Below are 11,412 nucleotides of genomic sequence, written 5' to 3'. Positions count from 1 at the left end.
TTTTATTTTTAATATAATTTTTTATATTATATATTTTATTTTAATTTCTTTTACTTATATTATATAAATTTTAATTTCTTTTATTTTGTTTTATTTTAATTTCTAATTCTTATATTATATATTTTATTTTAATATATTTTTATTTTAATTATAATATTATAAATATTTTTTATAAAATAATAAAATTAAAAAAAAAATATCGTTAATAACATTACAGAATGCAATATAATGTGATTATATTAGTTTTAGATTGTAATCACATTATATCTCTTAACTGTAATATAATTATATTACAATTTTATATTGTAATAATCTGTTACAAAATAAATACTTCAATGTAATTTAATTAAACACATTACAAAAAATATATTTTCACTTCTCTCATGCTAAACTACCTTAAGATAGATCCTTGTACTTTCGCTCACGTATACAGTTCTAAGTAGAGCACATAGCTGACCACATTTTGCAACTACAGCTACTCACACAAATCTTTTATTATACCACAAAAATCCTTTTTCTTTTATATTTTATAAACAAAATAGTTTGTGATTTTTACAAGTCATAAATACAATTGCGTTAAAATTTTATAAAATAAAAAAAGTCGATTTGCCAGCTAAATTAATTATGATTCATCTGTTACCACTTAATATTTTGACGTTGTGATCGAACCATGCAAAAATCACATGCAACCTATCAATCCACATGTTTTAATTTCAATTTCAAGAAATTAAATTATTTTTAACTAAATGGTTTCAGAGATTTCATGTCAAAAACCCGGCCTTCGTTGTTCCAAACTGGTGTTCACTCTGAATCACTTCCCAAAACCTTGAGCAACAAAGAGATTGCAATATGTTACTAATTTTAGAGCTAACATGGTGAAGATGAACAATTCATTCGGGTTTACATGTATAACAACACCAAGTTATTCCTAAAGCATCCTAATATTCAGTATGATTCTCCCCAATATAAAAATTAAAAACAAAAATAAAAGGAATTGTTGAGTCGTGTAATGAGTCAACTCAGAAATACAAGTTTCTGTTGGCATCTGGTTGTCGTAATCAAATAAGGTGACCCTACATGATTCATATTTCATACAACATTGCAATATCCCTTGGCAGCAAACATCGGCTGAAGCACATTGTCCCAATCTGCTCTTTCTGTAGTAGGAAAGAAGCTCCAATCATCATTATAAATCCTAAAACAAACTAAGGGAATGCTTCCCATAAAGCAAATATAAACATACCTCTAGTAAACAGGGAACACCGTCCATCTTCCTACTCACACTTGATAGAACGGTAAATGTGACGAACAAAGAACAGAGAAGCACGGAAGCCAATGGCCCCAAGCATGAGGAAGAAACCATAACAAATGCACGCCATGTACCCAAAGAAGAATGAGGTTTGCATGAAGCCTGACATGTCTCATCGTGCATTGTAGTAATACAAACAGTAGGCATATATGAACAACCCGGTAGACCCACCACAAAGGAAGGACCTAACAGACCAATGTGAACGACAGTTTTAGACTAGCTGATTATTGAAAACAGACCCATCTGAGATGCTACCGACATGCCAGTTAGTCATAAAATTAATTTATATTACTAATTCCAGAAACGATCCAAGATAGACTTAAAAATGATAGTAACTTGATGCCCATGTAAAAATGACATCTTTCCACAGGTGTTTGCACCCTCTCCTAGCAAATTTGAGTAAAGTTTCAGCAATGAAAGTGGATTTCCAGGCTATTTTATATGCTTTGAATCCTGACTTGGTCTGACACAAGCAGATTAACTCAGGAATTGAGGAGTCAAAATGTTATCAGTAATCAGATCCAAGGTGAGATGAGGCAAAGATTCACTCAAATGCCTCCTATTCAGGCCTAGAGGTTTGATCTAGCAAAGATTAGAGCTTACTCCATAGAATATGCATAAATGAGAACAGGAATCATAAGTTTAAGGCATTGTCCAATAAGTTTGAATAGTGTACCAAGATTATCATGTGACACCACCTAAAGCCATGACCATCAGTGATACATCATCATATACTATCTGCTATCCCTTTTAATAACACAAGAAAGCATCCATAGGCCCAAGCAAAGATAGAACACAAGCAACAGATTTGCAAAATAACCCTCACTCAACCACCCAAAAGAAATGAAGAAAAAAATGTGCACAATCTCCGATGAAGATGAACCACTGTAATTTAAAAGAATGAAGCTCCTAGTGGAACTCTAGAATTACAGTGCTCCATACTACATCTCAAACCGAATTTTTTGTTTCTTTTCTCTTTTCTCTTTTTCATTCTTTGTTTGTTTTGGTACTACCTCAAGACTGGTTGACATTAATATACCGATATCCCAATTCTACAGACTAATTTATTTATGAACTTCTCAAATTCATAGAAGACAAAACAACCACCACAAGCTGACAAAAACAATTTCACCCCTAAACTAGGACATTAGTATCGCAAGAAGATCATACATAAATGCCCCAACATCACATTATTTTACCTTTCCAACTCTCCCTCCCTGATAATTACTTATATAATTCAGACATAAGAACGCGGTTGATGCTTCAGCCCAATAGGCCCAATTTAAATTCTATCACTTTCCCGTAGTGGAGGTGTTGAAAAATCACATGTGCATTAGAGGGAATACAAATTGCCACCTTACTTTGTTGCAATCATCTAGAAATAGAATCACATCAAGCAGCAGTCATGTTCTTTAGCCAATAAAAGGTCAAGATACTAATAGAGCCCCTGTACTTTCCCAAATTTCCCAAATAAGCCCCTATTACTCTATTGCATTCAATTGAGCTCTTAAAGTACTATTTTTGTTTAATTAAACCTTTACTTTTTATAGCAACCATTAAAGTCAATTACATCTACCATGTCAGCATCCACATGATTGTTATCATTTCCACATTAGCATGCACGTGTAAAAATATGAAAATTCATGCTGTGAAGATGCTTACATCATGTAACTCTAACTTACATGGCATGCCATATCAGCATCTATAGAGGCCTTACTTTGCCATGTAGATGTTGATGAGGTAGAAATAATGACCATGCGGATATTGACATGGCAAAGATAATGGATTTTAACAGCTTCCATCAAAATAAGGGCTCAATTAAACAAAAATAACACTTTAAAAGCTCTAGGTACAATAGAAGGATAGGATGGCTTTTCAGTGTTTTAGCCAATAAAAAACAAGTATGTTAGATGCATAATGGTCTCTTTCAGAGTAGCACACTCCAACTAGTAACATGGATCTCATCCATTAGTCTTTTTTTTTTTTTTGTACACTAAACAATAAAATGGGTGTCTAGAAGAAAAATAGACTCTTTTGCAATAAGCATGATTAGTCAATTTTTTACTCTCCAAGGACTAGTTTTAAGGATGCCATTATGTGCACCATAAGGAATACAAATTGCCATCTTATCTTGTACTAGCACTACAAAACAAAATGGGTGGCTAAAAGAAAAGTAAACACCTCTCTCTTATTGAAAAAGTAAACACCTCTTCTGCAATAACCATTCTCAAGGTCTCCAGGGACTAGTAATTAGGCTGTCATTATGTGCATCTTCAACTATTTTAAGAATGCTCCATTGTGTTGTTCACTTAAAGATAATCAAGGTTATTTTCAGGCTTTAACTAATGCAGATTAACTGGATATCCATCTAATGAAGGATTTACTACAGGGCATTTTGTGTTATAGGCAACTAACTGTCTTGGAAAAGTAAGAAAAAAACCATCAATCAAGATCAGGGTTTGCGTCAAAGTATTAAGCATGGCAATACCACTTATTAGTTGCTTTGGTTGAAATACATGTTGGAGGAGCTTGATTTCCAACAACATATCCTACGACTCGTGCAATAATCAAGCAACCATTAATAGCATACATGCAATAATCAAATATGTTCTTCCTACACTTTTCATTACATTATCATAAGACAGCTCTATCTTCACATTTTAGGAGACCATTTGCAGATGTACAAAAAGCTTATCAACTACACAGTAGAAAGAATAGTAGCACTTGGCAACTTGGGTTGCATTTCTCACATTTGAGGATTACACAAATGTAGAATTTCATTCAAAATTATAGAGGAGAAAAGGACAATTATGACACAAATATCAACAATCCACCTATATATCACAAGAAATTATGCACATTATAACTGAAAGATAAGTATGCACACACAGGCTAACAAACAAACAAACAAAATAAAGTACTTGAGCTTAGTAGAACAATGTTTCAAAATATGAGAAATTTTAAAATATTCTTCAAGCAACCATCTATATGTATGTTCCTGTATGTTGCTCATGCCCACTTACAAACGCATGTGTTTTTTAAAATATGTATATCAGAAAGCTAAAAGCAAAACATACCTCCATCACCACTCATGGTCTTCAGCAGCAAGTTGAAAATAAGTCAAAGAAACAGTGATAAAAGCCGTGACAATCAAGAGAATGATAAAGACAATAAACAGGATGTTGTATATGGAGTAGATCCTATGTCCCCACACACTGGCAAATATATAGTAAAGTTCAATATAGATAGCACTGAACGGCAATAACCCTGCCATTGCCATCTGAGGAAGAGTTTTGCGGTACCAAGCCAGCGGTGGAATCTCTCTGGGGTATTTTGTGGTGTGACAAGGGGCTTGAAACTCTGCCTTGCTATTTTTCCCAGCCATACCTCATAATACTAATAGAGGAGATGTGACCAGAGCCCATATGAGAAAAATCACTACAATAGTTCCAAATGGCAATGCTGCAGTGGCTTTATAAGCAATTGCAACAGTGTTGAGAAAGCAAAATGTGATAAAAAGAGGTCCACAAAACAAGCCTTCAGTCAGTAATAAGTTTCTCACCTGTCATGACAAAGGTAGAAATAGTCATTACATTTGGCCAAAAAAATATTCAATTTTAGAAAGACATTTTCACTTTAAGTACTATTATAAAATGAGGAGGCTAGCATGTTTTAGTTCCAAGTTCCTACTTTCTGTTATTGTTCTCTTGTAGGGAGGAGAAAATGGAATTAAAATAAGGAACTGCTTGATTGCCACCTCACGATGCTTAGATTAAAACTATAGCAACCCTAAAATCAGCTTCTAGAAAGAGCATTATAAGACTCAAAGACAATGAAGTAATTCAAATTTTGAGAGCATTCACCTTCAATAGTAGTTAAGGAACTAAAATTCATTCATGCTGACAAAAATAGGGTAATTCTGCTTTGATATCAATAAATATAAGCTTCAATCTCTAAATACTAGTCTCCTCTCATGCTTTTCTAAGTACAAATGCACATTATAATAACATATCATTCAGAGATAATTTTTTTCATTTTCTCTTTTTCATAAAAACCAAAATTGTGAGAGAACATAGAATGTTTACATGGGCAAGCGGAATGGAATTCCTGGAATTCTTTCGCATTAGGGCTTTTTGGTAACACTGAAGATTGAGTATTCTCACTCCTGATGGAAAATTATTTGAGATTATAACATATTTGTTTAGTTTAATGACCCTAACATGATATGAATAGTTAAAAGCCCAAGACAGATACCAACCTGGTGAGGTAAACAAGTCACTAGGTCTACTAATCAGCAGTCAATTAATTGAGCAAACAATCTTTTTTATACGTATAAAATATCTTACCCATATACCTCCAATGTGCCATAAGGTTTCAATTGAATAGAACATTAATAGGTATTCAAGGGTGCCTATTAGTATTTAGTTTAAATCAGATGACTAGTTATGACTTGGTTGAGTGAGGCCAAGTACAAGAGAATCATCTTAGAATTATAAATAACGCAATTCAATTCACATTAGAATGTTTCAAAAAGTTAAAAGAGTTACTTTAGAAAGATTTGTAAAAGTATGGGGCAAGTACAAAATGGTTTGTCCTAAGGATGATTGTGGGAAATATTCTATAAAGTCAGGCTCTTACGTCCTTAAAAGTGGGTGAACTTACCCCCATCATCCTTGGTGTACATTAAAAATAAGGAAGAACTCTTACACCTCCTCGATTGTTGGTTGTTGGTTTTTCCTTGATACTTGATTGAACTTACTGTAGACACCTCAATAAATAAAAAAATATAATAAAATAAAATATAATATAAAATAAAATAATATATATAATAATAAAAAAAAAGAGGAATGGCTGGGCATATGCCCAGCCATCCCTTCCCCTAACCACCATGAGTAATGGGGCTCTGGCTACCAACTCTTTGGTGCCAGAACCCCATTACCGAGTTGTCCAAATTTTTGGACAACCCCATTTTTAAAGAAGAAGGGAGAGCAAAGCAAAGGGGACGGATTCATCTCCTGTAAAAAAAATCCCTCCACCAAAAAAAACTCAAACAAGAAAAAAACAACAACAATTAATCCAAAAAGCCACAAAACACCAACCAAAAAGCCACAATCAAACAACAAAAAAATCAAAAAATAAATACAAAAGAAACAAAAAGGTGAGGGAGAAAAAGAGAGGATCGGTGGAGAAGAGAGAGGAAGGAAAGAGAGTCGTCGGTGGTAGGGAGTGCTACGGCAGGGAGAGAGAGGAAAAAGGAGAAAGAAAAGAAGAAAGAGAAAAGAAGAAAAAAAAAAGAAAGAGGGAAAAAAGGGAAGAAGGAGAAGGAGAAAGAAAGAAAGAAGAAGGGGGAACGGCTGGGAGAGAAGAAGAAAGAAAAAGGAAAAGAAAAGAAAAGAAAAAAGAAAAAAGAAGGAAAAGGTTTTGGGTCAAGGGTCCGGTGGGCTTGCAAAACAGGACTGGAGTGGCAAGCTTGGGTCCTCCGCGGGCTTGTGGAAACTGGGCCAATCTAGCCCAGTAAGGTAAAACCCTTTCTTTTTATTTGTAGGCCATTTTAGTTGATTTTGGATCTAGTACATTTTGTGTAGATAAAATGTATTGTTGATTTAATGTTAATTATTTTAGGAAAAGTTATAAAAAAAATTTGAATTTTTTTTTATGCTGATTTTAGTATTAAAAGATANAAAAGTTATAAAAAAAATTTGAATTTTTTTTTATGCTGATTTTAGTATTAAAAGATAAGAAATAATAAATAATAATAAAATAATAAAAAAAAATTAAAACATAATACAAATATAAAAATTGTAAAAAGTAAAAATAAATTATGAAGAAGAATAAAGAAATAAATAAAAATACAATAATAAAAAGAAATAGAAATAATAAATAAATAATAAAATATACATTTTTTGAATAATTTCACTTAAAAGGGGTAAAGAGTTGCCACTTTTAGGTAGGTCACTTAAATTTGGAGATCGAAACGGATTTTCACCGAAGCGTCAGGATAAATTCGAACTCTATACTCTAATACCCATTAATTCAAATAATTGTTTAAAAAATATAAAATGAAATAATAAATAAAAATAATAAAAAGATAAAAAATAATAAAATAGCAAATAACATGCATTAAAGAAAAAAACTATAATACTAAACATATAAACAAGGTGATAATTTATTAAACACATAATTGGATGTATTATGAATCACCTAAATCAACAAACGCGTGCATGTAGACATCATCATTCTATCTTGTCATAGCACGCCACATTTATCTTGCAAATGGCGCGGGAGTTCCGATGATAGGATTTCCCCGAAAGGCTTGTAGAGATGAGTTTTTCCGGGAATATCTCTAGGTGAGGAAAACTTCGAGATTTCACCAAAACGTTGGGATGGTTTTCGAATGATTTTTCAATAAAAGACTGCCAACCCCATTATTTAAAATAAACAAGTCATGACACCATTTTACGCTTACATCATGTGCATACGTAAAACCGAATAAAAGACTCAGTCAGCCAATTTAATAAAAATTTTTAGTTAATAAGTAAGGATTAAATCAAAGTAGGCTATAATAGGATAACTTAAGATTAAATGGTACTGTTCGTGGAACGGGCGCCACGGAGGTGTTAACCTTTCTCCGTGCGTAACCACACTCCCGAACCCATCTCTAAAAAACGTGAATCAGTTCTCGTTCTTTTGACGGACCTAAGATTAATTTAGGACTTAGTCGATTAGAATCGGGTTAATAGGTGACCAATCACACCTAGATAAAAAAGATTGGTGGCGACTCCTAAACAATTTTAATTTTCACCGACGTCTGGCTGTTGGGTTCCCAGACCCGCATGTTACGACACTTACGGCTGTGATTCCCACGTTAGTTAAGTCTTAGTCTCAAGAGTTTGGTTGTAATTGTACTCATCAACTGCTCCTAATAAATCTCCTAACTTCCCTCCCTCACCCCAATTCAAAAAACACACACACACACCGAGAACAGAAACATTTTATTTGGCTTGACCAGCTGGGCAATTTATGTTTAGTGAAAATGATGATGACTATTATAAACGAGAAAAAGATTCTTGAAAATGTAATATCGCATTTCTTTCTCTCACCTCTAAACCAAGGCTTTGCTTGGTCAAGGGGAAAAGTGGGAGGATGGAAAAGGCTGAGTCAAAAAGTGGAAAGAAAATTATTTTCACTAGTGCTTGGTAAGAGAAAAGTGAGAGGAAACTAAATAGGAGAGATTAGCATTTTCCTTCCTTATACACAAAAACAAATCATTCCAAATTGAAATGATTAGAGGAGAGAAAAATGGGAGAAGTGTGAGTTAAGTGTTGCACATTTACAATATTTTCCATCTTTTTCTTAGATTAACCTTGTTATCTTAACTTACAAAGGTATAATGGTAAAATTATATAATTTTCATTTTCTTCCCTTTCATTTTTCAACTCTACCAAGAATGGATGGGAAAAAAGGTCATTTTTCCTATCCACTTTTCGATCTTTCCTACGAAGTATACCAATTGAAAGAAAAAAACATGTTTTCCATCGTTTCACTTTTCCCCTATTTTTCCATCTTTCCATTTCTCTATCCACCTACAAAGCAAAGCCTAAAGCAAAAATAATTTATGTAAAGGAAACAGGAAAAGAGACCAGTCTTACATACCCAATTTGTTCCTTTTAGCTGACAATAGAAAGAGGCAGTAGTGTAGCCAGCAATTCCAGAAGTAAGTGCATAAATGACAACCAGAGCAGTGAACAAAGCTCCTAGATTATATGGGTAAAAGACCCCAACTAGAGCGAGGATAAAAATGAAAATTGTACTGGAAAAGAATGCAAACAAGTAGATCGTTACCAAATTGCTTAGAAACAGAAAGCCAAAAGTAAATTTTTAGGGAAGGACAAATTTAGCTGAACACTTTTCTCCCCTTTTTTTCTTTCTTTTGTATGGAGAATAACCATTGACTACTTTGGGTAATACTCACAGAGTAAAGAGCTGAATGCCAGAACCAAGAGCCACTATAAACAAAGACTTGTGCTTTGGGTACCTGAACACATCACCATGAATGTACTTCCACCCAGTCTCCTCCTGGCCATCTGCTGATTCCTCGTCATGTGCATACCTATTAAAGAAGAAATACATGATCATGTGATTTGAATAAAATATGGATTGGCATGCATCAAAACACAGGGCTTACTTGACGAAATCATTCTTAAGGACTCGCATAAGAATGGTAGCAAGGAAACCAATCAATAGCAGAACGGTGACACATGAATTGATAATTGAGAACCAGTGGATTTCTAAGTGGTGTGGCAACGAAGAAGATTGCGAGTACTTGTCCATCCTCTTCTCAAACGGAGTTTTCGTTTCCTTCCATTTAACAGTGTACATGAAATCCACATTGACTTGTTCATCTTCGGTGAGGTCCACAAGGGCGTTGGGATCAGATCGCACAATAATCTCAATGACACGATCCTTGTTGTAAAGGATCTCGAATATGAGATGCTTAAAGAGATAATATTTGTACTCGCTGGGATCAGCCTTCCCTTCCTTATCAACTTTCCCTAAGAAACCCCAAATGGGAAGGTCGTCGTAATACATTTGGAAGTAATAGTCTTTTGAAACTGCACTTCGGAACTTGGCGACTTCTTCCTTTGTCAGCTTCTTTTTGCAGGCAATCTCAGCCTCTTTGTCACTCAAAAAGTCAAGTTTGTAAGGGGCACTCACTAATCGATCTCCATTCAACACTTCGTCGAGAGCTTCCTTCTTTTTCTTCACAGGGGCTGCACAAGCTCAAATTGTTTAGTTACAACACTCTCAATAAATAATTTTGATTTATTTATAAACATTAAAAATGCTCGAATAGCTGTTGGACGCAAACTTGATGAACATAATGGAAAATCGAAATAACGGTATGTCTCACTGTTAAAGAAAACAAAAGACAAAGTTGAGGCAGATCAGCAAACAAAAGCAATCGAGAAGGAAATGTATTCAATTCCAAGTTCAAGATCCGAAAGAAAGGAAGGAATACCTGGGATTGTGGAAGGGACCTACTTTATTGGCGTAGAGAGGAACTTCAGCTCCAGCTTTGTAACAATGATCAGAAGCACTGGATCTCACCTAGGGTACGTCGCAGAGGCTGAGAACGATCAGCGCTACCAAACACGCCCTTATTCTCTCCATTCCCTCACCAAGAGTCCAGAGATCAAGTTTCTGCAAAAACGTGTTAGGGTCTCAGGAGGAAGGAAAGGGAACAACTTTTATTCTAGTATTTATTTTATTTTATTTTTATATTTTATAGCAAAGTGTATGACTGCCACCAACTAGTTACAAGTCCTAAAGAGTGAGAAGCAATCCACACCATCTCTAACCAAAGGATAAGGACCGCACAACCAGTAGTCGTTCGGAAATTACACACACGCCAAACCTTCAATCTCTCTCTAATCCTAGAATTTGGCCCCGCTACGTCGGGGCCTAAGGTTCTTCGCCTTTTTTATTTTTTATTTTTAATAAACATATCTTTGTTTCGCAAAAACGAAAATAAAAGTGAATATTTCAAATTATTGAAAGCAGCAATTTCTCGTTGCCACTCTTCTCGGATATAAAATTTTTGTTTCTGACACTTTCGCACTAACAGCACGTTTGGTTCGCAGAATAGGCAGGAATAGAATAGAATTGCTATTCTGTGGGAATAGAATAAAATAGGAATAGAATAAAATATGTATTACATAGTTTGGTATAATGAATGGAATAGAGCAGGAATTGCTATTATGATTTATTACAGTGTTTGATTGGTGGAAATAAGATTGGAATAAGAAAGGAATATGTGATAAAAAGACAGAAATACCTTTGACCATATTAACAATTATTTTCATAAAAAAATAAAATTATCCTTATTATCATTTAAATACACATTTATCCCAAAAGATAATTATCCATCATAATTATATTTTTTCCCAATTACTAAAAATAATTATAATTTAATCACATATTTATATAAATAGATAATTATTTAAAAATATAATTTAATTATATTATATTTTATCTATCATAATCAATTAAATTTGTGTATAGATTTTTTTTTAGCCAATTCTTCATATATTATGAATCATTTT

The 11,412-nt window shown here is 33.8% G+C and overlaps 1 pseudogene; it reads right to left on the bottom strand.

Annotated features, from left to right (window-relative positions):
* On the bottom strand, positions 1,248–10,551 carry LOC18600677 (annotated as a pseudogene).

The sequence above is a fragment of the Theobroma cacao genome, chromosome 4 (assembly GCF_000208745.1).
Source record: "Theobroma cacao cultivar B97-61/B2 chromosome 4, Criollo_cocoa_genome_V2, whole genome shotgun sequence".
In the NCBI taxonomy this organism is placed as follows: domain Eukaryota; kingdom Viridiplantae; phylum Streptophyta; class Magnoliopsida; order Malvales; family Malvaceae; genus Theobroma; species Theobroma cacao.
This window is presented reverse-complemented; position numbering and strand designations above follow the sequence as displayed.